Genomic DNA, 27,105 nt, shown 5'->3' with positions numbered 1-27,105 from the left:
AGCCCTAGAAAAGTGCAAAAGCCCCCGTATGGTACAAGGTCCAGATGGAAACAGATGTAGACACATCTGTACTTTCAAACAGTTGGCCAAAGCCCAGGTGCAGCATTAAGTAGTCATAGTTCAAGAATTTCAGCCTTTCTGAGCCTCAATTTCTTCCTATAAAAATGCAGGTAATGGTGGCTAACCTGCAAGATTGCTGTAAAGATTAATGTTAATAGAATAAAATGTCCATAGCTGCACTGTTCAATAGCGTGGCCACTGGCCACTTGTGGCTACTGAGCAACTGAAATGTAGCTCATTCGAATTGAGATGTACTTTACATATAAAATATATGCTGAAATTTAAACTTGGTATGGAAGAATAATGTGAGATACCAATTTTTGTATTGGTCATGTTGATATTTAAATATACTGGGTTAAATAAAATATATTATAAAAATTAATTTCACCTGTTTAATGTGGCTGCTAAATTTAAAATTACATGTGTGGCTTGCATTGGTAGCTCACTTTGTATGTCTAATGGGCAGCACTAGGTTAGAGGGTAATATGAGTTGAGTAAATGGTACCTACCCAGCAATCTAATTCACTTTCTTAAAATAACATCTACTATATCTAATTATTGCCATCTAATCAATTTTAAGAATGTATTGGTTATCTACAAGGTCTATGTTTCTCATGGTTGTTCCTAAGGCTTTCCTAAGTGGACCAGTCAGAAGCCCTTCTGAAACCTGGACACAGCGTGCCTGTCAAGATTATAAGGTTCCCAAATAGCCTTGCTGAAGAGGTAATATATTCTTCTCTACAGACTAATTAAAGCTAATAAATGTTGAAGGAATAGCTATTAAAAACTTGTCTCTTTTTTTGGTGCCCAATGAACTATTGATTTAAAGATCAGCAATGAATAAAACCATTAGATGAAAGGTCAGTGGAAAAGTTTGCAATAGAGGGCACCAGGCTTCACCAGCGGAATCCACTGACCACTGTTAGCATCAGTAAGAATGGGACACCCAAGTATTATGTGCCTCCCACTGTGATATAAGGGAAGTATACAGAGCTACCTAAGGTGCATCTTTGCAAAAAATAAAACCGTTCAACCTGAATCTAAGCAACATTTACCTTCTTTGTTCCCTAAGTGTAAATAAAAACCTGAAAAATGCCGAATGACTTTTTTTTAATTCATTGATAATATATAAACAAAGGTTCGTGTACACAGTGTACTAGCGGCTGGGGATACCATGGGAAACGAAGACAGATGGGATTGCTGCCCTGTGGAGCTCCAGTCGGGGTGATGTCAGCCTTAATGTGAAGCCAGACTGGACAGGCTGGTGTAGACATCAGGGAGTAAGTGTGGTTACCAGCGCCCTTTCTGTGGGACTTCATGTCTTCCACATTTGCAGCTCTCCAAGTGTCACAGGCTGTCAGGGCGCTTCTCTCCTTCTGTGTGGAAAATTCGCTGTCAGTTGGTGAGTCTGTTTTTCCTGGAGGCAGTGAAACAGGTATAAGTCGAATTTTCTATCGACTCTGTAGGAACATAGTAGTTTAGTTGCCTCTGCCTTCCCCTTTGACCTCATGGGAAAAGCTTCACGAGGCACCCGAAGACATGGACACTTACACTCAAGCATGCGTTCCCCTGGAGGGTCAGCTGCATTGCCCACCGCTGAGAGGAAATGGATGCACTCACCTTACTGACCCAAATACAAGGGTCTCAAGAGTTGAGTAGCCCTGATTTCTAGTAAAGTGGGACATTTACTATTACTTGAAATACTCATTAATAAATACCTGATATCATGGAATATTACTGCCTCTTTAAAATCACACAGAGTCGACTGTACAACACAGAGAAGACAAGTAGTGATTCTATAGTTCATGGACAGTGACTGTAGTGGGGTATGTGGTGGAGACTTGATAATGGGGGGAGTCTAGTAACCATAATGTTGCTCATGTAATTGTAGATTAATGATACCAAATAAAAGAATCCCACAGAGTCATGTCTTAAGTGATTTCTTCCACTTCTAAATTTTACCAAAATACTAATTTAGGCTTTGGCCTCTTTCAAGGTAATGCTCCCTACAAAATACAAATCAGAAGCTGGTCTCTAGCTCAAAGGAAGAGGAGCAAAGTTCGCGTGGGACAAGTAGGTTGAAATGAAGGAGACAAAGAAAGACAGTGGTGGAGACAGAAGCCAAGAGAATGCTATCAAAAATTAAGGCTCTTCTTTCCTATCTCAACCACTTCTTTAAATAATAGGACTTAGTGTTTATCTTAACATTGGAAGTATCTGAAAAATAAGAAGTGGGGAGACCTCAATAGATATTTTTCCAAAGAAATACAGATGGCCAACAGATACATGAAGAGGTGCTCCATGTCACTAATCTTCAGGGAAATGCAAGTGAAAAACACAATGAAATCTCCCCTCACACCAGTCAGAACGGCCACCATGCAAAAGACAAGAAATTACAAGTGTTAGCCAGGATGTGGAGAAAAGGGAACCTCCTACCCTGTTGGTGGGAATGTCAGTTGGTGTAGCCACTGTAGAAAGCAGTATGGAGGTTCCTCAAAAAACTAAAAGTAGAAACACTGTTCAACCCAGTAATTCCACTTCTAGGAATTTACCCAAAGAAAACAAAATCCCTGATTGGAAAAGATATATGCACCCCTATGTTTGTTGCCACATTATTTACAATAGCCAAGATATGGAAGCAACCTAAGTGTCCATCAATAGACGAATGGGTAAGAAGATGTGGTACATACACACAATGAAGTATTATTAAGGCATAGAAGGAAATCCTGCCATTTACAGCAACATGGATAGACCCAAAGGGTATCATGCTAAGTGAAATAAGTCAGGTGGAGAAAGACAAAATACCACGTGATTTCCATTATTTGTGTTCTATAAAAACGAAACAAAACAAAATGAACAATATGGCAGTACACTCAGACACTGAGAAGTGACTGGTGGTTACCATGGGGAAGGGTTTGGGGCTGGGTGGGGGGGAGGGTGAAGGGGATAAAAAGGCACAAAAATTCTCAATCATAGTATGAGTTGGTCACAGGGATGGTAGCACAGCATGGAGAATATAGCCAGTGATTCTGTAACATCTTCCTGTGTTGACAGATAGTAAGTGCACTAGTGGGGGTGAGGATTTAATAATGCAGGTAACTATTGAAAATAAGATTTATATTGATACTTCTATAATAAAAAAAAACACAGGAGGCTCCAACTCTTACTGCTTGTAGCTGCTCCAAGGACAAGTATTTGAACATTTCTTTGCTCCAGTTTCCACATCTATGAAATGGGAATAACAAAAGTACCTACTTCACAGGATTGACCTTAGTCTTAAATGAGTTCATACATGTTACCTGTCCACAGTCAATGCTCAGTAAATTTTAGTTATTACATTGATTATATTTATTATAATTTTAAAAAAGGAAGTGAGGAGGGAGAGGGGCGGAAGATGGCGGCGTGAGTAGAGCAGCGGAAATCTCCTCCCAAAACAACATATATCTATGAAAATATAACAAAGACAACCCTTCCTAGAATAAAGACCAGAGGACACAGGACAATATCCAGACCACATCCACACCTGAGAGAACCCAGCGCCTCGCAAAGGGGGTGAGATACAAGCCCCGGCCCCGCGGGAGCCGAGCGCCCCTCCCCCCAGCTCCCGGCGGGAGAAGAGCAGGCAGAGCGGGAGGGAGACGGAGCCCAGGACTGCCGAGCACCCAGCCCCAGCCATCCGGGCCAGAGCGCAGACACAGTGCGTGGGCGGGGCCCTGGATACTAGGGAAACAGGGCAGCAAGAACAGTGAGCGGGTACCGGAGGCCTGGCGCCGGAAGACATAATAAGAGCGAGCAGCCATTTTTTTTTTCTGTTTTGTTTTGGCGAGCGCTTTTTGGAAGTCTTAAAGGGATAGGGACCCCAATACTAGGGAAACAGGGCAGCAAGACCAGTGAGCAGATGCCTGATGCTGGCGCTGGAGAATAAAGAAAAACGAGCGGCCACCTTTTTTTTTTAATTAAAAAAAATTTAAATTTTTTCTGTGTGTGGTCGTTGTTTTGTTCTGGCGGGTGCTTTTTGGAAGTCTTAAAGGGGCAGGGCGGGACACTTAATCCAGAGGTAGGGAGTCCGGGGATCTCTGGGCACCCTAACCCCTGGGCTGCAGGGAGCAGGGAGGCCCCTTACGGAGATAAATAGCCTCCCAGCAGCTCCTGCTCCAACGCGACTCCACCACTTTGGAGCAGCTGCCCGAGCCAGGCCACGCCCACAGCAACAGCGGAGATTAACTCCATAGCAGCCGGGCAGGAAGCAGAAGCCCTGTCTGCGCGCAGCTGCGCAGCACAAGCCACTAGAGGCCGCTGTTCTCCCAGGAGAGGAGGGCCACACACCAACAAGAAAGGAAGTCCTTCCAGCCGTCACTCGTCCCAGTTCTGCAGACTATTCCTATCACCATGAAAAGGCAAAGCTACAGGCAGACAAAGATCACAGAGACAACACCAGAGAAGGAGACAGACCTAACCAGTCTTCCTGACAAAGAATTCAAAATAAGAATCATAAACATGCTGACAGAGATGCAGAGAAATACGCAAGAGAAATGGGATGAAGTCCGGAGGGAGATCACAGATGCCAGAAAGGAGATTGCAGAAATGAAACAAACTCTGGAAGGGTTTATAAGCAGAATGGATAGGATGCAAGAGGCCATTGATGGAATTGAAGCCAGAGAACAGGAACGCATAGAAGCTGACAGAGAGAGAGATAAAAGGATCTCCAGGAATGAAACAATGTTAAGAGAACTGTGTGACCAATCCAAAAGGAACAATATCTGTATTGTAGGGGTTCCAGAAGAAGAAGAGAGAGGAAAAGAGATGGAAAGTATCTTAGAAGAAATAATTGCTGAAAACTTCCCCAAACTAGGGGAGGAAATAATCGAACAGACCGTGGAAATACACAGAACCCCCAACAGAAAGGATCCAAGGAGGACAACACCAAGAAACATAATAATTAAAATGGCAAAGATCAAGGACAAAGAAAGAGTTTTAAAGGCAGCTATAGAGAAAAAGGTCACCTATAAAGGAAAACCCATCAGGCTAACGTCAGACTTCTCGACAAAAACCCTACAGGCCAGAAGAGAATGGCATGATATATTTAATACAATGAAACAGAAGGGCCTTAAACCAAGAATACTGTATCCAGCATGACTATCATTCAAATATGACGGTGGGATTAAACAATTCCCAGACAAACAAAAGCTGAGGGAATTTGCTTCCCACAAACCATCTCTACATAATATCTTACAGGGACTGCTCTAGATGGGAGCACTCCTAGAAAGAGCACAGCACAAAACACCCAACATATGAAGAATCGAGGAGGAGGAATAAGAAGGGAGAGAAGAAAAGAATCTCCAGACAGTGTATATAACAGCTCAATGAGCGAGCTAAGTTAGGCAGTAAGATACTAAAGAGGCTGACCTTGAACCTTTGGTAACTACGAATTTAAAGCCTGCAATGGCAATAAGTACATATCTTTCAATAGTCACACTAAATGTTAATGGGCTGAATGCACCAATCAAAAGACACAGAGTAATAGAATGGATAAAAAAGCAAGACCCATCTATATGCTGCTTACAAGAAACTCACTTCAAACCCAAAGACATGTACAGACTAAGAGTCAAGGGATGGAAAAACATATTTCAGGCAAACAACAGCGAGAAGAAAGCAGGGGTTGCAGTACTAATATCAGACAAAATAGACTTCAAAACAAAGAAAGTAACAAGAGATAAAGAAGGACACTACATAATGATAAAGGGCTCAGTCCAACAAGAGGATATAACCATTCTAAATATATATATGCACCCAACACAGGAGCACCAGCATATGTGAAACAAATACTAACAGAACTAAAGGGGGAAATAGAATACAATGCATTCATTTTGGGACACTTTAACACACCACTCACTCCAAAGGACAGATCCACCAGACAGAAAATAAGTAAGGACACAGAGGCACTGAACAACATGCTAGAACAGATGGACCTAATAGACATCTATAGAACTCTACATCCAAAAGCAACATGATACACATTCTTCTTGAGTGCACATGGAACATTCTCCAGAATAGACCACATACTAGGCCATAAAAAGAGACTCAGAAAATTCCAAAAGATTGAAATCCTACCAACCAACTTTTCAGACCACAAAGGCATAAAACTAGAAATAAACTGTACAAAGAAAGCAAAGAGGCTCACAAACACATGGAAGCTTAACAATACGCTCCTAAATAATCAATGGATCAATGACCAAATCAAAATGGAGATCCAGCAATATATGGAAACAAATGACAACAACAACACTAAGCCCCAACTTCTGTGGGACGCAGCAAAAGCAGTCTTAAGAGGAAAGTATATAGCAATCCAAGCATATTTAAAAAAGGAAGAACAATCCCAAATGAATGGTCTAATGTCACAATTATCGAAATTGGAAAAAGAAGAACAGATGAGGCCTAAGGTCAGCAGAAGGAGGGACATAATAAAGATCAGAGAAGAAATAAATAAAATTGAGAAGAATAAAACAATAGCAAAAATCAATGAAACCAAGAGCTGGTTCTTCGAGAAAATAAACAAAATAGATAAGCCTCTAGCCAGACTTATTAAGAAGAAAAGAGAGTCAACACAAATCAACAGTATCAGAAACGAGAAAGGAAAAATCACGGTGGACCCCACAGAAATACAAAGAATTATTAGAGAATACTATGAAAACCTGTATGCTAACAAGCTGGGAAACCTAGGAGAAATGGACAACTTCCTAGAAAAATACAACTTTCCACGATTGACCCAGAAAGAAACAGAAAATCTAAACAGACCAATTACCAGCAACGAAATTGAAGCGGTAATCAAAAAACTACCAAAGAACAAAACCCCCGGGCCAGATGGATTTACCTCGGAATTTTATCAGACATACATGGAAGACATAATACCCATTCTCCTTAAAGTTTTCCAAAAAATAGAGGAGGAGGGGATACTCCCAAACTCATTCTATGAAGCTAACATCACCCTAATACCAAAACCAGGCAAAGACCCCACCAAAAAAGAAAACTACAGACCAATATCCCTGATGAACGTAGATGCAAAAATACTCAACAAAATATTAGCAAACCAAACTCAAAAATACATCAAAAGTATCATACACCATGACCAAGTGGGATTCACCCAAGGGATGCAAGGATGGTACAACATTCGAAAGTCCATCAACATCATCCACCACATCAACAAAAAGAAAGACAAAAACCACATGATCATCTCCATAGATGCTGAAAAAGCATTTGACAAAGTTCAACATCCATTCATGATAAAAACTCTCAGCAAAATGGGAATAGAGGGCAAGTACCTCAACATAATAAAGGCCATCTATGATAAACCCACAGCCAACATTATATTGAACAGCGAGAAGCTGAAAGCATTTCCTCTGAGATCGGGAACTAGACAGGGATGCCCACTCTCTCCACTGTTATTTAACATAGTACTGGAGGTCCTAGCCATGGCGATCAGACAAAACAAAGAAATGAAAGGAATCCAGATTGGTAAAGAAGAAGTTAAACTGTCACTATTTGCAGATGACATGATACTGTACATAAAAAACCCTAAAGACTCCACCCCAAAACTACTAGAACTGATATCGGAATACAGCAAAGTTGCAGGATCAACACAGTTGTAACTGATTTGCAGTTACAAAATCAACACACAGAAATCTGTGGCTTTCCTATACACTAACAATGAACCAACAGAAAGAGAAATCAGGAAAACAACTCCATTCACAATTGCATCAAAAAAAATAAAATACCTAGGAATAAACCTAACCAAAGAAGTGAAAGACTTATACTCTGAAAACTACAAGTCACTCTTAAGAGAAATTAAAGGGGACACTAACAGATGGAAACTCATCCCATGCTCGTGGCTAGGAAGAATTAATATCGTCAAAATGGCCATCCTGCCCAAAGCAATATACAGATTTGATGCAGTCCCTATGAAACTACCAGCAACATTCTTCAATGAACTGGAACAAATAATTCAAAAATTCATATGGAAACACAAAAGACCCCGAATAGCCAAAGCAATCCTGAGAAAGAAGAATAAAGTAGGGGGGATCTCACTCCCAACTTCAAGCTCTACTATAAAGCCATAGTAATCAAGACAATTTGGTACTGGCACAAGAGCAGAGCCACAGACCAATGGAACAGACTAGAGAATCCAGACATTAACCCAGACATATACAGTCAATTAATATTTGATAAAGGAGCCATGGACATACAATGGCAAAATGATAGTCTCTTCAACAGATTGTGCTGGCAAAACTGGACAGCTACATGTAGGAGAATGAAACTGGACCATTGTCTAACCCCATATACAAAAGTAAACTCAAAATGCATCAAAGACCTGAATGTAAGTCATGAAACCATTAAACTCTTGGAAGAAAACATAGGCAAAAACCTCTTAGACATAAACATGAGTGACCTCTTCTTGAACATATCTCCCCGGGCAAGGAAAACAACAGCAAAATGAACAAGTGGGACTATATTAAGCTGAAAAGCTTCTGTACAGCAAAAGACACCATCAATAGAACAAAAAGGAACCCTACAGTATGGGAGAATATATTTGAAAATTACACATCCAATAAAGGCTTGACGTCCAGAATATATAAAGAGCTTACACACCTCAACAAACAAAAAACAAATAACCCAATTAAAAAATGGGCAGAGGAAATGAACAGACAGTTCTCCAAAAAAGAAATACAGATGGCCAACAGACACATGAAAAGATGCTCCACATCGCTAATTATCAGAGAAATGCAAATTAAAACCACAATGAGGTATCACCTCACACTAGTTAGGATGGCTGCCATCCAAAAGACAAACAACAACAAATGTTGGCGAGGCTGTGGAGAAAGGGGAACCCTCCTACACTGCTGGTGGGAATGTAAGTTGGTTCAACCATTGTGCAAAGCAGTATGCAGGTACATCAAAATGCTCAAAACAGACCTACCATTTGACCCAGGAATTGCACTCCTAGGAATTTACCCTAAGAATGTAGCAATCAAGTATGAGAAAGATCAGTGCACCCCTATGTTTGTCACAGCACTATTTACAATAGCCAAGAATTGGAAGCAACCTAAATGTCCATTGATAGATGAATGGATAAAGAAGATGTGGTACATATACACAATGGAATACTACTCAGCCATAAGAAAAGGGCAAATCCAACCATTTGCAGCAACATGGATGGAGCTGGAGGGTATTATGCTCAGTGAAACAAGCCAAGCGGAGAAAGAGAAATACCAAATGATTTCACTTATCTGTGGAATATAAGAACAAAGGAAAAACTGAAGGAACAAAACAGCAGCAGAATCACAGAACTCAAGAATGGACTAACAGGTACCAAAGGGAAAGGGACTGGGGAGGATGGGTGGGTAAGGAGGGATAAGGGGGGGGAGGAGAACGGGGGTATTAAGATTAGCATGCATGGGGGGGTAGGAGAAAGGGGAGGGCTGTACAACACAGAGAAGGCAAGTAGGGATTCTACATTTTGCTATGCTGATGGACAGTGACTGTAAAGGGGTTTATAGGGGGGACCTGGTATAGGGGAGAGCCTAGTAAACATAATATTCATCATGTAAGTGTAGATTAGTGATACCAAAAAAAAAAGGGGGGGGCAGTTCCTGTGTGGTAACCTCCAATGAGTTCTACACAAGAGTATAAAGGGCATATAAAAGTGTAGGCAAAGCGTCTGTTTGTGTTTATACAGAGGATCAAAGCCTAATTGGGCTACCCCAAAAATGAACTAAGATACGATATGAAAAAGAACTTCCAACATCAGCACCCTCTGGAAGACTCATGCCAGAGATGATCATCAAAAAACCCCAACAAAGATCCACGCACTGCTACAGCTGTAGATGCACTCATCCCACCAGTTCCTGGACTTGCCATGGGAATGAGGAAGGAGATATCTAAGCTGGCCTGTGCATACAGTAAAACAACAAATTTGACTGGATCTATACTGTTCGAACTCAATCAAGAATTAGGAGAAGTGCAAATTGTAGCGCTCCAAAATCTTACAACTACAGACTATTTACTGTTAAAAGAACATAAGGGATGTGAACATTCCCCAGGAATGGGTTGTTTTAATTTGTCTGATTTCTCTCAGACTGTTCAAGTTCAGTTGGTCAATATCCACCATATCATAGATAAGTTTTCACAAATGCCTAAGGTGCCTAACTGGTTTTCCTGGTTTCACTGGAGATGGCTGGTAATTACAGGTATGCTTTGGCTATGTAACTATACTCCTATTATGTTAATGTGTGTGCGCAATTTAAGTAGTAGCTTAAAACCTATACATGCTGAAGTTACTCTACAAGAAGATATGTCAAAGAAATAATCAATCTTCCCATGTTTTCTTCCGCCTGCTACTTCTATAGCTTTTCTTCTTCCTTCCTAATTAGAACCCTTAAATAGAATTCGTGCCTCATATCAAATTTACCGAGTATCATAATTCTTCCAAGTGGTAAAGATACCTCAAGACAAATGCTGGGCATAGAAGCTACAGGGCATAAATATGCAAAGAAATAAAAAGCTAACCATTTCAAACAATAAGGCTTCTCTCTCACTTACCAACTTTACATTTCCCTGTATGGCCCCGGAAGATGACTGGTTAGCCAGAGACGGGTAAGATTCCTCAAGGGAGGAACAACCTAAGACAGGTACAGTCGCAGGGGGGTCATCAGGTGAGAAATTGGGGATCAACAGAGGTGAGGCTTAGAACCTCACCCCCCCTGTTCTGAGAGAAATCTTCTGCATACGTGGATGTTTTATTGCCCTTGTCTAGCTTGGATTAACACATAGTCTACAGGCACACACCTGATCATCTACATGTGCTCTCTTACAACACTAAACTCTGTTTTCTACCTTTATCTCGTATCTACCTACGACTTCAGCATTTTATTAAAAATAATAATAATAAAGAGAGAAATGTGGTATCCACATATAAATCAAGTATAAAAATCAAATGAGTATTCATATTTGAACTGCCTGTTTATAGTTCATAATGCATGAGCAAAACCGAAGGTTTCTGTGATGACTGCCCTTGTACTGTTCACCATGTAACTTATTCACTATGTAAGAATTTGTTCTCCATGTAAGAACTTGTTTGTTATGCCTCAGAAGATTGGAGACTGATGAAAATTAGGCTTGGGGTGGATTTACGATTGTGCATTGAGCATTGACTCCCCTATGCAGAATTTTATTGTTGTTAACAACCATTTGATCAGTAAACATGAGAGATGCCCTCACAAAAAAAAAAAAAAAAAGTACACACTTCCAATGGTAAAATAATAAGTAACTGGGATGTAATGAATATAGTCAAGATATTGTAACAGCTTGGTATGGTGATAGCTGGTACCTAGGATTGTCATGTATATAAATGTTGAATCACTATGTTGTACACCTGAAACTAATGTAATGTAATACTGTGTGTCAACTACCCTTCAATAAAAAATAATTATCTACAAAAAAAAAAAAAAGAAGTGAGGAGAGGAGAGACTTTTCATCTACTCTGTAAAGCTCTGTATCATTTGAGATAATTTTTCTTTCAAATAAAGGGACTACATGTGTGACATCACAGAAACATCTTTATTCAAGAGGGCCATGGATGTTTGTAGTAACGCTGTGATAAGGTGCATCGGTGGAAAGGAGACACCAGAAGGGAAATTCAGGTACCAAGGTGGTTGCTAAACTGCTTTGCCCAACAGGTGAGAGAGAAGCTGGGTGGCCAGCAGATCCAGAGCAAGGCGAAGTGAGAAGAACTTGGGGGGCAGCATTCTTCAGACCGCTGGCTGAACCATGGGTGTGTGACGTAGACTCTTCTGAACCACACCCAAATCGTCACTAAATTCTAGATGCTGTGTGACTCTTGGCTGTCTGGAAATAGCTGGCATTTGGGTGCAGACAGCTTGGATGAGACAGCTTGTCTTCTCTGTGCTATACTGCCTTCCCCATGCACCCCCCCATCTTATACATGCTGATCGTAATGCCCCTTATTCCCCTCCTCCCTCCCTTCCCACCCCTCCTGCCCAGTCCCTTTCCCTTTGGTAACCGTTAGTCCCTTCTTGGGTTCTGTGATTCTGCTGCTGTTTTGTTCCTTCAGTTTTTGCTTTATTCTTATACTCCATAGATGAGTGAAATCATTTGGTACTTGTCTTTCTCCGCCTGGCTTATTTCACTGAGCATGATACCCTCTAGCTCCATCCATGTTGTTGCAAATGGTAGGATTTGTTTTCTTCTTATGGCTGAATAATATTCCATTATGTATATGTACCACATCTTCTTTATCCATTTATCTACTGATGGATATTTCCATTTCTTGCTTCCATTGCTTGGCTATTGTAAATAGGCTGCAATAAACATAGGGGTGCATATGTCTTTTTGAAACTGGGCTGCTGCATTCTTAGGGTAAATTTCTAGGAGTGGAATTTCTGGGTCAAGTGATATTTCTATTTTGAGTTTTTTGAGGAACCTCCATATTGCTTTCCACAATGGTTGAACTAGTATACATTCCCACACCAGCAATGTAGGAGGGTTCCCCTATCTCCGCATCCTCACCAGGATTTGTTGTTCCTAGTATTTTCTATGTTGGCCATCCTAACTGGTGTGAGGTGATATCTCATTGTGGTTTAATTTGCATTTCCCTGATGATTAGCGATGTGAAGCATCTTTTCATGTGTCTGTTGGCCATCTGGATTTCTTCTTTGGAGAACTGTCTGTTCATATCCTCTGCACATTTTTTAATAGGGTTATTTGCTTTTTGGGTGTTGAGATGTGTGAATTCTCTATATATTTTGGATGTTAACCCCTTATCTCCCATACTGTAGGATGTCTTTTTGTTCTGCTGATGGTGTCCTTTGCTGTACAGAAGCTTTTTAGCATGATGTAGTCCCATGTGTTCACTTTTTATTTTGTTTCCCTTGCCCAAGGAGATGAATTCAGGAAAAACTTGCTCATATTTATATTCAAGAGATTTTTGCCTATGTTGTCTTCTAAGAGTTTTATGGTTTCATGATTTACATTCAGGTCTTTGATTCATTTTGAGTTTACTTTTGTTTATGGGGTTAGACAATAATCCAGTTTCATTCTCTTGCATGTAGCTGTCCAGTTTTGCCAGCACCAGTTGTTGAAGAAGCTGTCATTTCCCCATTCTATATCCATGGCTCCTTTATCGTATATTAACTGACCATATATGGTTGAGTTTATATCTGGGTTCTCTAATCTGTTCCAATGGTCTATGGGTGTGTTCTTGTGCCAGTACCAAATTGTCTTGAACACTGTGGCCTTTTAGTAGAACTTGAAGTCGGGGAGTGTAATCCTCCCCACTTTATTCTTCCTTCTCAGAATTGCTTTGGCTATTTGGGGTCTTTTGTGGTTCCATATGAATTTTAGAACTATTTGTTCCAGTTTGTTGAAGAATGCTGTTAAGTATAATGTTGGCTGTGGGTTTGTCCTACATGGCCTTTATTATGTTGAGGTACTTGCCCTATATACCCATTTTGTTGAGAGTTTTTATCATGAATGGCTGTTGAACTTTGTCGAATGCTTTTTCAGCATCTATGGAGATGATTCAGATTGATATTTTTATGACCTGTGATGTAAGTCTCATTAGTCCAATGGATACTTTAAATCTGTTACACTGTTTGGCAAAACTGACTTGAGCATCCTGCATTTCTGATCATTTTATTCTTAAATATATGGCATTTTTCAAGGGCCTAAGAAAGCTTTCCACTTCCCACTTGTGATAAGTATTTCAGAAGCTTTTTCTCTGGTAGATTTAAATTGCACTTTCATCCATCTTTGAAAAGCACTTTCATCTCAACAGCCTCATCTGGAGAGCATTCATTTTGATGGCTAGTCTTGAGATTTGTCTTGAGGAATATCAAAACTGCTCATTTCCAGAACTCTCTGATAAAGTATACAGATGATGGTCTAGGAATCTGCAGACATCAGCAAACAAGGTAATAAGGTGGAAAAAAACAGAGACTAGGGGTGTGAGATTTATCCTCAAGCTAACTTCACAGGCATAAGTTGTTCTTTTTTAAGCTTCAACAATTCAGTCAACTACAAACACTTCCAACCTGCCATTAGTTACCAGGAACCTGGAATGAGTCACTTGATTAATGCACATCTAAGTGCTTCAAATAAAAATAATGGTGGTGGTCGTGGTGACTGTTTTTGTTGTTAATTCCTCCTCCATGAAATGAGAGGGTTGTACCAGTGGTTTTTAAATATCCTTAAATGCTTACCCACAGTTTTAAAAACTATATCTTTTACAAAAATTCACTGTAAAAAGTTATATGAGTTGCCTTGGAAGGCAATACAAACCATCATGAAAAATCTGTTGTGAAATTAAGAATTTTGAAATTCCAAAACCCCAGTGGAAATAAAATATTTTGAAGGTTTCTCATCCTGATATGGCCTAATAAGGTAAAAAGCAACTCAGACTGAAAAAGTAAAATTACTCTGTTCTGCCCTTCATCAGGTTGAGAGAGCCCAGATCAGAACACCTGTGAAAGGAACACCTTTCTCCTATGGACACACTGAAGTTATAGTGTGTCAAATATTTCCCCTTCAGTGGGTGACTGCTTTCTTACTCATTGTGGGGAAAATGGAAGTTCCTAAGGCCAGGATCCTCACCTCACCCTCATCTACTTGATGATGTGACTGGCCTGCTGCTAGGTTACTGCTTCCACACCCATAGGCAATAAGCTATTACAGACTGAGTCACTATATAAAGAGCTCTGCCCAGTGCTCTGCACCAAGGAGGAGACGGAGGTGGATTATGGAGCTACAGACTGCTGGATGCAGACATGATTCTAGTGCTCAACCTACCACCGTGAAAATAAAGCCAGGTGTAAACCCTTTTATCCCAAGAATGTTCCATTGTCATTGGATCCATAGTGAACTTGCCTAGGGCTGAAACCCTCAGGGAAGGCACTCATTGAGCAGCCTTGTTCTGGAAGAACACTGACTATCAGAAATGTTGCTGCGTGAAGTCATCGGTAAGGATGAAACATCCCTCTCTCCCTGGAGGATCCAAGTCACTTCCACACAAACAAGCAGCCTCGGTTTCCAGACCATGAGCAGAGCTTCACTTTAAGGGCTTCTGGACACACCCTTCCACATTTATTGAAACTTTGTAGTGTCCATGGACATAGGACCCTGGGTCCATTCTGTAGTCCAGACCTGGTGTTGATCCTTTGCACACATCCTGGTTTGCTTTCAGCCTGAAAACATTAGCTCACCTAACCTCCAACCACTCACCCCCAAGCCCCTGCATTTCATCTTTGTTTGGTAGGCATCTCAGGGTTCCTCTGATGTGCAGACTCCCCCACTGCAGTGGGCTAATAAATTTGACTCTGTCCATTGTTGGTTTTGTATTGGAGGTCTTTGGGCTAAGACAGATCACATGCTAATTGTATGACATTGGTCAAGCCACCTAATCTCTACCTCATCTGTGAAGTGCAGGAAATTCTCTCCCTGGCCTTTACTATGTGATCAAATGTGGTCTTGTACATAAAAGCTGTCCAAGGAGTGCTGCATGTACAGGGTTATTCACTGGAACTAGCACTTCTAACAGAAAGGTTCTAACCTAAAAGAAACAATTAGTCCAGACCATGTCCATTTCAGTGTGTACTACCCAGCTGCCCTGTTTAGCCCTTATGTTAAAGAGTACAGGGTTTTAGATTCAGCTGGATATGAGTTCAAACCTTGGCACTCTTTTCTATTGACTGTGCCTTCAAGTGAGTTCTTTAGGGTCTTGGAACAATTTCATATGTAGAATGGGAATGGGAATATCTGCCTCGTACTATTCAAAGATAAAAGTTTAAAAGAGTTACATTGTGCCAGGCATATAAGGGCACCCAGAATGTGTTCACTTCGCCACAGTGACAGCTCAAGGGAATCAAGCTACATTTCATTTCATAGTGTCTACATTTCTAGGCATCAGGTAAGCATCATTTCCTTTAAAAAGTCACTGGAGAGCAGAACTAAGTTGATTCTGGGGTCAGGAGCACACTGGCACCAATGTTACAGGGTTAGAAATCGGTCTGTCCGACAGGGGCTCTTTACAAGGTCATTAGCTTCTATCGTGGTGGATGTGGATGGCATATTTGGTCAGAAAACTTTTTCTGGGAGTTCTTACAATTATTCTCCCATGCATATTTAGGGATTTATTCACCAAAACTAATGAAATAATCTCATACAGTGTTTTACTCTGGTCTTTGTTTGTTATTCCTACAATTACAGAAGATGGGCAAGAATAGCATAAACCACAGCAACTTTAATTGCTTGGAAAAATCCACAGACTTTTTTTTTTTTATTATAATGTTGGCTGTGGGTTTGTCATATATTGCCTTTCTTATGTTGAGGTACTTGCCCTCTAAATTTCATAGACTTTTTAGAAAAGATAATTGCATATCTCTTGTGAAGAAAAGGTCTATGCTTTATTTTTAAATATCTGACAGCAATGTGCATGAGCTTTAATATATCAATTCCAAAAATACCAGGATTGAATTCAAAGGAAATGAACTTAGCTTCATGAGGTTGGTTTTCACTGTTGGTTAATTTCTGTGCTATGGAAATTAGCAGTGAGACCTGTTGTACAGAGTAAAATAACTTGACAGAATGAAAAGAAAGAAAAAACAACCCTGCTGCTTTTAAGTTTAACAACATTCTTTTTTAGAGCCAGGTTTAGAAATGGAAGCAAGGAATCTAATTATTTGCAGAACATATATTTTTTCAATTTTTTGCAGGCACATTTTTGAAGTTAGCCTCATTAATGGATGCTTTGTTTAACTGTGAAGACTTTTTGTTAAGTCCATATTGATTTACATAAGGAAATAATTACAAAGTAAACTTCAGTTAAATAAATATTACTGAATTCCTACTCTCTGTACCATGGTGGGAAGTGCTGGGAACTCATACAAAGGATACAAATGAAACTCAGTCCAGTAGGAATACATTCGTATAATTCGACTATTAGAAAATGACAAGGTAGGCACCCTAACAGGGGCTGGAGCGACATGATAGGGCATCGCAGACAAAAGTTTTCTGTAAAGGGCAGATGGTAAATATTTTAGGCTTTGTGGGCCATGCAGTCTCAGTGGCAACTATAGACAATACACAAATGAGTGTGACTGTGTTTTTAGTAAAACTTTATTTATAGACACTGAAATTGGGATCTCCTGTATTTCATGTCTCATGAAGTATTTTTTCTTTTGATTTTTTTCAAGCATTTAAAAATGTGAAACTCATTTTTTAGCTCACGGGCCATACAAAAATAAGTGGGGCTGGATTTAGGTTGTAGATTATTTAGGGCCAAAGATGATTTATTTAAATGGTTTTACTTGTGTCATTTAATATATTTCAATAGATGTGACACTTTGGCAATGTGCCCATCTGTCCTACAGAACGCAATCCCAGGTGTGACCTCATTTCTGCGTGCGTGCGCGTGTGTGTGTGTGTGTGTGATGTGGTGTGTCCCCCGGTGTGTCTGGGTCCAGCAGAGTCGAGCCTGGTTGGGAGCGCCAGGGGCAGGTGTCAGCGCGCACGTGCCTGCGGCCGGCGACCCAGGTGTGCGCGCGGCCCGGGTCGGCAGGTACCGCGTCCCGCCTCCAGGGGGCGCCGCCGGGGGCGGCCTCCCGGGGCAGCAGTGCCCGCGTCCGCCGGCGATTTCCGGGGGCTGCCCGGTCGCTCTCCCGACGGCGCCGCGTCGGCAGCAGGTGAGGCTCTGGACGCGGGCCCGCGGGGGTCCCGTTCTGCCCGCTCCGCGCTGAGCGCCGAGGACCCGGGGCGTCGTCACCGCGCGGCGCGTTGCGTCCGGGACGAATGCGGGACCCGGGCGGAGGGCGGAGGGCGGAGGGGGCCGGCCGCGGACGGGGGCGCCCGGCCGGAACGCGGGCTCCGCGCGGCGTGGAGCGGCAGCCACCGCCGGATCGGGGAGGGCCGGGGTTAGGCCCCGCTTTCGGGCCCAGCCCGCTGGTCTGCAGCGAAAAGCGGTGGCTCTCAGTTCATTTTCAGTTGAACGAGACTGAAGAGCACTTTTCAGAAATTCTGTTTTTAATTATAGAGATTCTTGTTTGTGGGGAGACCAAGAGCTGCAAAAGAAGTCTAAAAACTTCTGGCATTTGGCACTTCCTGAGCTCACGTTCCGTCGGAGCCGTTAGTGCCCCATCGGCATGTTGGGAGTTTCTCGTACCGCCCAGATGACAAAGTGTGGTTTGCTCCTTCACGCTATTGGAAGACAGCAGTGCAGTGGCGCTCGAGACCCTAAATAGGGCCACGGTTTTTTAAACACATCTCCTTGACTCCAAGTCTACTTTATTAATATGGCACTGATAGGAAATGCTTGAGACTTTAGAAGTAGGTTATTCATTTTGCTAAATGTCCCAGGAAGAAGTCGTGTATTAAAAACTCAGGGGTATCTCTAAGTCAGTTGGATTGACCTGTATAAAGTGTAGGGCGCACACACGTCCTTATGTACTTTTTCCTATAATTGAAGAAGGTTCTCCCTGGTCTCATTCAATTTATTGAAATGCTAATATGAAGAGCTCCTGCGGTTTGCCCCTGTTTTCCCAAAATGCCTTGTTTTCCTGAAACGACTTCCAGGAGAAGGCAGAAGTTCCTGAATAAGCAGACTACCCCGGTACACAGCATTTGTATATCAAAAGCTAAGTTTGCAAAGTAAAATCAATATCTGATTGGTGGAGTTTTTGTTTGTGGAACTGAAGAATGAGCTTTATAAACAGTTTAGGAGAGCAAGGTACAGACTTTTATTTAGGGATAAAGTGAAAGGACAGAGCTCCCAGCTCACGCCAGGAGGGGACAAGAGAGTCCGTAGTGGTGCCTTGTCTAGGGGGCTTTATAGGCAGTTGAGGATTTTTGGAGAACATGAAAAAACTTAGGGGTGGGGACTTAAGTGGTCCATGAATATTAAAAATTAACTTAACTGTAAGGAATTTCCTGCCTTGATTTCTCTCTGGGACACCCAGCACCTTGGTCCTGGAGCACATCAAAAGGCTGCCTGCCCAGCCCCCAAGGTGGGCTGAGGTATTGTCTACTTGCTAAAGAATCTTGCCTCTTGAATTTCCTGGGTATTAAAATGCAATCTTATCTTTAAGATGGAATTCTTCCTGCCTTTTACCATGCCGTCTACAGCTGGGTCTGCATGCTAAGTTAGTTGCTCAGTTTGCAAAATCACCTCGTCAGATCTGAAGGAGGAAAGACAGCACATAGGCCTGGGCGTTGTAACATGCTAAAGTGAATCTTACACATGGTTACAAATGATTAGCGTAATAAAACATGTGCTACTCTTCTTTGTCTGGGGAACATTAACTGATTTCACTGAAGAATGATTCTAGAGCTTAATGTTTAACATAGCGTTTTAGTAGGGGGGTTTCTTTGCATGTAGTTACATTGCTCTGACTGCAAATATCTTGCCTTGCCCCCTCCGGAGACTTTCACTACTCTGACTACGTCTATGGTCCCTGTCTCAAGGTGACCCTGCCACTGTTAACACGACCTGGAGAAGGTGGTTTTCACGCTGGCCTTAGGGAGCCAGGGCAGCGGGAAGTAGAACAGAATAGGGCTAAAAGCGGTACTGTTTAAGTTTTTAAATTATCTGTCATTTCCTCTTCTTTTTTAATCTAATAAGATCACCTGAAAGTTCCAACCTGTGTCAGCTCTTCCACACGGAGCCAGTGAAAGTCTTTGTATCCGGTCAGCCAGGGCCTTTGTGAGGGTAGGTAGGGCACCCCTGCTGGCGGGCATGGAGGTGAGTGCAGCAGTGTGCAGAAGGACGCGTCCCAAGGAAAGGCGACCATAAGAGGACAAAATCAGGTGCTCTTAGCAGTCTTCTCTAGAACATTGTCTATCCAGGGGCAAACCTCAGCTATTAAGAGTTTTATTAAGAGAACATCTTGTTTAGCAGGAATTCATTCTTTAATTGAACGTCTGTCTCTTGTCAGTGAAACTGCTCAGGACTTGTTTAGGTTGGGCCTGCCCTTGGAGCTGAGAGCCGGCTGGACAGCGCTCACTCTGTGGAGGTGTCATTATACCCGCCAGTGGTTTTACAGAAAAGACGGGTTACAAGGAGGCTCAAGGTTTGTGTGGCATTATAGGTAATAAACATGGTAAATTGCTAAAATGTGAAGAAAGATACAAGAAATACCCAGTGTGCTATTGGAGCACAGAGAGGTGAATTCTCACCTGAGGGCTTGCGGAGGCTCACCTTTGTGCTGGACCTGAGTGGAGAGTAGATTTTTTATAAACAGAGGTGTTGAATGGGGGCATTCCTGGTGGCGGACATCATGAGCAAAGATAAGCTTAAAATGCAACTAGTCTGGATGGTTTGAAAAGCATTTAAATTTTATTTCCAGTTTTTTCCAGGTATTATTAGTGACTAAACTGCATTTCAATAAAGAAAATAACTAGCAATAATACATCTCCCTTCTCCAGAACCTTTCTAAAGCAGCATAACTAACACTTCCCTTTCAATGAAGAAAAGGTGCCGGCTCTGGACTCTGTGTAAGGAGGGCTGGGGCAGGAGAAGGCTGGCTGGCCATAAGCTCTACTTCTTGATCAAGGTTGTGGGTTTTTAAAAAAATATTTTTACTATAGCAAACCTAAAACCAGAGGGAATAATATAATAAATTTCATATACCCACCCAAGAGACTTAGCACTTGGTAAAACAGTTTCTTTTTTGGCCATACCTGCTTCATCATTTGTTTTGTTGTTGAAGCAGTTTAAATTCTAGACATACCATTTTACTCCCAAATAGTGCAGTATGCACCTCCAAAAAAGGGCATTTTCTTGTATAACCATAATATCATTGTCACCCCTTAATCAAATTGACACTAATTCCATGTTTTCTACAACCCAGTGCAACAGTCAGATCTCCTTGATTGACTCAAAAATGCACCCACTTTTACTGTCATTTTGTATGAAGTGGAATCCAGACAAGGAGGAAACTTCCTGAAAAGGGTCAGATGCTAACTTTCCTAGGCTTTGCAGGCCAGGTGGTCTCAGTTGCTACTACTCAACTGCATTGTCCTGCAAAGGCAGCTCTAAATGATATGTGACTTGTACACATCACATTCTGGCTTTATTTGGCTTTTTGTGTAGTATGGTTTAGCTTGCTCCTCTATCCCCTGTATTTTCTGTAAACTGGAAGTTAGATCTAAAGGCTTAATTAGGTTCAGTTTCTTTCAGCAAGTATACTTCAGAGGTGGTTTGAAAATTTTTAATTATAAATTTAAGTATAAATTTATGACTTTAAAAGACTTGGAAACCCTCACCCAGGAAGCTTAGTATTCCTAAAGTAGGTGACTGAGAGTACTTTCTTTTTCTTTCTCATCTTATTTTCCTTACTTGGAGGGGAGGGTATAGCGGCTATTTCTCAAGGTCAAGAACCTTGAGCCCCTCTGCTGCATTAGTGGGAACTTGCCTCTCCTTAAGGTATCCCATAGCCCCTCGGGTAGGTGGGCTGCATTTTCCCCCAACTGGAAATTTCTTCCCTTCCTGGGCTAAGTTGGCATCCAGCAGAGTATGGGTGCTGGGTTTTCGTTTTTAAGTCCCTTATCTCAAACACTCACTCAGCCTTCTTCACTCACCTTCCTCTTTATCTCACTCTCCAGCAGGACTGAGAGCTGGGCCTTGGTCCATGGGCCTCGGGTCATGCTGTGAGGTGGGAGTACTTCTCCTCGAGTCCCATTGGGAGGGATTCTGAGGTCAGGAGCTTCTCAGACTCTCGGGCTTACTATGGTGCTGGATGCCAGGGACACACAGTTTTGAAGAGAAAAGCTTCCAGGTAAGAAATGTTTTTTCCTCTGTTCTAGAGTGTTTGGTTGCTTCTGAAGTCCAGAGCACCAGAGGAAGTATGTGACGAATAGAGTCAGTTGGTCGTCCTTGTCTTTTTGTCATGTAAGGATAGTAGGGAAACTCTCTGTTCATGCCTGTACCTGTTTTTCCAGACAACATGCTGTTGGTCTTCTTACTGATTTATAAGAATTCTTTATACATCGAGGATATTGTTGCTTTGTCATATATGGTACAATCTGTTTTCCCCATTTTTAAAAGTATGTTTACAGTACTTATGCTCTGCAGAAAATTTTAATTTTATATAGGCAAAAAACATCATCTCCTTTTTCAGTTTCCTTGTTTTGTGTTGTACTTTGAAAGATCTGCCCATTTCAAGATTATTTTTTTAAGAGTCTCTGTTAAAACAGGTAAGTGACCTTGCATGTAATTCTGAGCAAGAACAGTGTTGAAGGGGGCTCTTCCTACCAGGTAATATAATACTGAGTTGATTAAATGTTGGTGTCAAGATTGGCCCTATGTTGCTAAAGTGTGGAAGTTGGGTATTCAGGGCTCATTCTATCTACTTCTGTATATATTTGATTTCCCGTAATTAAAAAAAAGAAAGAATAGCAGGGGGTAGAAAGCCACCTTTTTCCCATTCATTCATATACAGCAACTATTAATAGGCTGCTCTGTACTGAACATTGGGGGTATTGTGCTAGTAAACACATGAGGTGCTGGGACTTCATTTCTCACGTAGATGACGGTATCACTGTCATGGTTGAGGGACCAGCTCCCGTGTCACACTGCCTGACTTCAAATCGTGGCTCTGCTACTTACTAGCTGGGTGATTTTGAACTTTTTAATTTAAAAAATAAGGCATAATAATCATGCCTACCTGGGGGGGTTGTTGAAAGGATGGGAAGAGAAAACCCACTAAAACTCCTTTGTGCGGCACTTAGCGTTTAGTAAAATGCTGAATAAACATACACCCCAAATGAAAGAGTTACTGCACTCAAGCAGGGACTAAGGTAGGAAGGTGTCTGTGCTCAGTGGATGGATGGATGGGGGTCCTGAGCTTGTCTAGGCTGGTTGTGTGGAGTTGGGAGGACTTTTCAGAGGAAAAGACTTGAGTGGAGATGAGAGATACGGACAGTCATGTCTTGGAATTGAATGAAAACTCCCTTCGTTGAACTGTGAGTGCGCGGGGGCAGCAGAGCAGGACAGGCAAAGGCCTGGGGCCAGGAGAATGTTTCCTGGGGCCCCCACAACAAATCGCTACCAACTTCATAGCTTAAAGCACCTCAGTTTATTGTCTTACATTTCTTTAGGTGGGAAGTCCCACACAGGTCTTGCTGGGCTGAATCAAGGCATCAGTGGGGCTGTGATCTCCCGGACGCCCAAAGAGAGTCTGTTTTCTCGTCTTTCCCAGCTTCAGAGGCCTCCCGCTTTCCTTGGCTCACTGGCCCTCTCCACCCTGAAAGCTAGCAGCAGTGCACCCCCTTGGCCCTCCCACCGTGATCCCAGCTCCCTCTGCCCTGAGTTGGGAGAGCTCTACTTCTCAGGATTGTGTGCTTAGATTGGGCCCATTTGGATAATCCAGGATAATTTCTGCATTTTAGGCTCTTAACTTTAATTATACCTGGAAAGTCCCTTGTGCCATGCAAAGTAAAATGTTCATAGGTTCCAGGGACTAGGACACAGGTATCTTTGGGGGCCTTTATTTAATAACTTCTTCTGTAACGCAGAAGCCACGGCAGAACGAGGGCAGCTCTCCCGACGAGGGGTGGTGAGATGCATCCCTCCCAGGGGCTGACAATGCTCAGGGCTAGATCTGCTGCCCTTCCCCGCTGAGGCCGTGCATCTTCTCCCGATTCCTGGGCCTCTTCTCCTTCAGCATTGGTAGGAGAGGCTTCTGAGTGACGGAGATACCGACTCCATATGTGAAATGCCCCCCATCCTTCAGAGCACCACTGAACAGCTGTCAGAAACCTTTGATTCATTCCCACGCCCATAGATCACTCCTACCTCTGCCCCGTGATGAGGTTTTTGCTGCTCTTCTATTTTGAGTTTTTTTCTGTTGTTTTTGCTTGTGTCACTGTTTCTGCATATTAGCCTTAAACACTGCCAAATATTTGGTTTGGTTTGCTGTAAAGTTAGGTGCAAATTATCAAAGCCTAATAAAAACCATGAAGGGAATAATGTATCTTACAAATGAATAAAGAGCAGTTAGGTGGTGTTCTTGATAGTGTTTATGAAGACTGTCACTGTTTATTTTCTCTGTCAGCATTTTACTATGAGCATTTCCAGCCATACTGGAAATATAATAAGCCCTCATGTACAGTACCAGCAGTCCGTGCACCGGCCTGGCTGGGCCATGCTTGTTCACTGGCCTTCTCCTTTTGTTTTTTGAGTTTGAATGTTTGCTTGCTTCTGGAGAATTTTGAAGCAAACGCCAGAAATCATGTCATTTCACCCCTAAATATTTTAGTATGAATTTTGTTTAAAAGATTGGTCTTTACAGAACTATGCTCTTACTTAACAATGAACAAAATCCTTAATATCAGCTAATACTGTATTCAAATGTCCCCAGTTGTCTACAAGTCTGTGCATTGGTTTATTCAAGACAAGAGCAAAAAAAAAACCCATTCATTGTATTTGGTTTATACAATTCCTAAGTCTTTTCTAATAATAACAATTGATGTTTACCAGGCATTAGCTTAATTCAGACATCTCGTATTCTTTTACCTTATATTTTTAACTCAGTTTTAGAGTAGTTGCATGCTCTCACACTTTCATTCACTCATTATTATTATTTTAATTTATATAAAGTAAAATTGACTTTATATACAATTTTTGTAGTGTAATTCTGTGAGTTCTAAATTCATTGGTTCGTGCATCATCACAGTCCTGATACAGAGCAGTTCCGTCACCAAAAAACTCAGAAGACAAAGCAAAACACGTGATTCCTCATCTTGCCCCATGTAAGTCAAAACGTCCCCCTCCCCCGATCCTTGACAATCCCTGGTCTCCATCTTTATAAATGTTGTCTATTCCAGAATGTCACAAGAGTGAAAGTGTATGGGATGCAACCTTTGAGACTGGCTTCTTTGACTCAGACAGTGTCTCTGAGGTCCATCCATGTGTGTAAACTTTCTTGTTGCCAAGTAGTATTCCATCTTATGGACACGTCACAGGTTGTGTGCCCAGTCACTGTTGAAGGACATTTGGATTCTCTACAGTTTTTGGTGATTCTGAATAGAGCTGCTATATACTTTTGTATATAGGTTTTTATGTGATCAAAAGTTTTCTTCTTGGTGGGGCATATTCCCAGGAGTGGGATGACTGGGTCATATGTTGTCAGGCAGCTGCGTCTGGGGAGGTCTCTCCCTGTGCACCAGGTGAAACCTCAACCTGGACAGGGGAGGGTTCTTGACTCTGAATAAGAAAGAATTCTCCAGCAGGTCAGACAAGTGTAGGTAAGGAAGGAATTCATTAAAGCAAGAATAGTAGGGAATGGCAGCTGCTTTTTAGGCAGCACAGAGCAAGGAGGAGCAGAGGGAGGAAAGGGAAGCTTGTTGAACTCCTGCTCAGCATGGGGCAGATCCCCTGCCAACTCCTAAAGCCAGGGTCACCTGACATCCAGTGTCTGCTTGGATCTGCATGGTGTGGGAACTAAGACCCCACCACCCCAGAATTTGGGGGAGCCACAGAGCACTGAATGGAGTGAGATTTTGTTCTGAGAACTTATCAAAGGCAAAAAAAGGAGATTTTCAAGCAGGCTATTAAAGAGCATAATCGAGAGCTGCAGTCCTGGCTGGGTCCCCCAGGCGATGGGAGCTTGCAGGCCCAAGTCAGAGAGCTCTTGGTAGCCCTTCCCTGCTTGTTGGAAGTAGGACAGTGACAGTAAAGACTTGGGCTTAAGTTTAGAAAATTGAATGAAATAGCAGCATAACAAAGATACTTACCACTAGAAGAGCACAGAGACAAGATGCAGTAAGTTAAGCAGTAAGAAGTCTTTATTTAAGGCAAAAAGTACACACTCAAAGAAAGGGGAGTGCAGGCAACCTCAGAGAGGAGGTGCACTTAAGGGCTTGGGATTCTGTCTTTTAGGCTTTTTAGAAATGGGACAAAGGTGGGGGGCAGTGGGGTGATGTAGGCGTGACATATGGTCTCATGATGTCTCTCTCCAGTGAGAGACATTATGTCACCATCCATAGTCAGTCCTCTAGAAAATTCTGTAGGATAAACTTAACACAAGGAATTTATTGATCCTGTTCTTCTCCAAGATGGTGGTTACCCTCAAGCCCTGGGAACATATAATTTAGGACTGCTCCCCCTGCTTTAAGATAGGTTGTTGGCTGATTACCAAAGAATATGTCAGGAATCGTACCGCCTAACTCCCTGGTTTTTAAAATAGAATCTTAGCCTTAAGATGGAGTCCCTCCTGTTCTTACTATACTGTTTGTATCTTGGTATTTTTCATCATGGGCAGGAACAGTTCATCATAATGCTTGCTCCATGTCCCTGCCCCACCTTAATATGGTAATTGTATGTTTGACCTTAAAAGAAACTGCCAGACTGTTTCCCGGAATTGGCTGTACCCCACCATTCTGCATCTCTGCCAGCAATGTATGAGAGTTCCAGTTGCTCCCTATCCTTGTCAGCATGTGATATGATCAGGGTTTTTTTATTTGAGCTGCTCTAATGGCTGGTTGTTTTTATTTTAAGTGATTGATTTCAGCTTTTTGAGTATTATAAAAAATTGTTTTTAATATTCTTGAATAAATTAGTGAATTAAATTCATTATATATACCTGTTATAAAAATAAATATTTCCGGTTTTCTGCTGATATTCTACATTTAAATATAGTAAATATTCTATAGTGGAAGGTAATTAAATGAAAACGAGAGTGTTATATAGATAGAAGTCTTTCTGAAGTCTCACCAATTGACACATGTTATTTGGCAAAGGATTGCATAATAGTATCTGAATACATGGTGCATTTTGCAGTGACCCTGTCATTTATATGCATCTTGTGCATGTCTTATTCCTGCTTTACCATTAGTGGCCAATAGTGCTGTAACTGCTTTTATCATCAGTTCCATGCTAGATTGATAGGTGAATAGTGAATTACATGAGAGCAAATGGATGTCTTTTACCTGTAGTGAGCACTGTTGTTTAAACATGGACTGGCCCTGTGTGTCTGGGACAACAGTAAA

At 41.8% G+C, this 27,105-nt stretch overlaps 1 protein-coding gene across 7 annotated transcripts in view; it reads left to right on the top strand.

Annotated features, from left to right (window-relative positions):
* The first annotated feature begins 17,699 nt into the window (after positions 1-17,699).
* GGACT (gamma-glutamylamine cyclotransferase) overlaps positions 17,700-27,105 on the top strand; it is a 76,723-nt gene continuing 67,317 nt past the window's right edge. For 2 of the 7 annotated variants that reach the window (XR_008994520.1, XR_008994519.1), the window contains exons 1-3: positions 17,721-17,807; positions 20,052-20,186; positions 21,721-21,893. The gene's annotated coding sequence lies outside the window, so the exon portion shown is untranslated. Of the gene's footprint in view, positions 17,808-20,051; positions 20,187-21,720; positions 21,894-27,105 lie in introns of all 7 variants that reach the window. The other 5 variants (XM_057494485.1, XM_057494483.1, XM_036893610.2 and 2 more) reach the window with 5 other exon arrangements.

Source organism: Manis pentadactyla, chromosome 17 (genome assembly GCF_030020395.1).
Source record: "Manis pentadactyla isolate mManPen7 chromosome 17, mManPen7.hap1, whole genome shotgun sequence".
In the NCBI taxonomy this organism is placed as follows: Eukaryota; Metazoa; Chordata; class Mammalia; order Pholidota; family Manidae; genus Manis; species Manis pentadactyla.
Note: the sequence above shows the minus strand (reverse complement) of the source record. Positions and strands in the feature narration are given on the sequence as shown.